Source organism: Anastrepha obliqua, chromosome 1, assembly GCF_027943255.1.
Source record: "Anastrepha obliqua isolate idAnaObli1 chromosome 1, idAnaObli1_1.0, whole genome shotgun sequence".
Classification (NCBI taxonomy): Eukaryota; Metazoa; Arthropoda; class Insecta; order Diptera; family Tephritidae; genus Anastrepha; species Anastrepha obliqua.
The window spans coordinates 14,947,792-14,949,149 of record NC_072892.1 but is presented as its reverse complement, the minus strand read 5'-3'; the positions used below and the strand labels follow the sequence as shown (position 1 = coordinate 14,949,149).

At 38.4% G+C, this 1,358-nt stretch overlaps 1 pseudogene; it reads left to right on the top strand.

The window, feature by feature from the left end:
- The first annotated feature begins 439 nt into the window (after positions 1-439).
- LOC129236493 (U2 spliceosomal RNA) lies at positions 440-621 on the top strand (annotated as a pseudogene).
- The last annotated feature ends 737 nt before the right edge of the window (positions 622-1,358 follow it).

The following is a 1,358-nucleotide window of genomic DNA, read 5'->3' as shown; positions in this document are numbered from 1 at the left end:
TGCGCCGTCTTGTTGTATCCGACACCATCCACTGGTCACGGGACATGTACGTGGAGCACGTCTCCGGGGTGAGGCAATATTCTGCTCCTCCTGGGGAGCGCCCTGGCTAGGGTGTGCCCCTGGCGGACGGACTTCGCTTCTCGGCCTCATGGCTAAGATCAAAGTGATCGCATAAGATCGCTGCAACCTTAGCTAAGACGCAGTAAACCTTAGCTAAGAAGCAGCATAATCTTTTTTTTTGTAGTTATTTATAGCTAACGAACCGTCACTCTCGAAAAGAGCGCGGGAATTTATTTTTTGTTTTTTATGTATCACCCCGGGGGGGAAATGTCCCCCCGTGGAAAATAATCTTTTATTTATATTTAACGAACCGTCACCCTCGAAAAGAGTGCGGGAATTTTTATGTATCACCCCGGGGGGGAAATGTCCCCCCGGGGAAAACGGTCTTGAAGCCCACTTTAATCTGTTCTTATCAGCTTAACATCTGATAGATCCTTCATCGGAGGACAACAAATGTTAAACTGATTTTTGAAAATGGGCGGAGTGTTTTAGGGGCTTGTTCCACCTCTGCCACGGGTTGACCCGGTATTGCAGTACCGCCGGGATTTCGGCCCAAATTATTGAATAAATACAAGAAGAAATATACTAATACATTTAGCTTTGGTGGGAAGAGACATAAATTTTTATATGAATACAAGTAGACGAAAATGGAAGAAATTCGGTCCGTTTGGGTATTTTTTTTGACAACATCGAAACCAAAGCATTTGTATCATATTTTATCTATCATAAGCCACTCGTATCATTTGTTGAAATTGAAAACATTGAGGATGAATAATAATAAAATGAAGAAAATAAAATATGAACTTTATAGCAATATTATAATGAACCTATAATTATCCCGCTCCTAATGCTGCTTCCGTCTTATTCTCTCTCAGTTTGTTTTACGGAAGGTTTCACTTCTATCGCGTCTAACCGTTAGACTGGTATTTTTTTTTTTTTTTCAAATCAACCTAATTAGTAACTTACTTTAATAAAAAGTAGAAAACCAACAAAATAATTTACTTATCAGATCAGTCCATAAGTTCGTGCGTTTTTTAAAGGTGCTTTTAAAATTAATAAAAAAGATGTTTAAAGTATTTATTAATCAATACTATATTTTCCTTCATTATTTACAATGCCTTCCCAACGTTTAGGCAACTTTTTAATTCCCTGCTCAAAAAATTGTTCGTCCTTCGAGCCAAAATACGCTTCGATATTCCTTTTTATAGCTTCTTTTGAGGAGTAGTTCTTGTTACTCATATGGGATTGAAGTTCACGGAAAATTAATCACAACGTGCAATATCCGGGGAGTATATTAG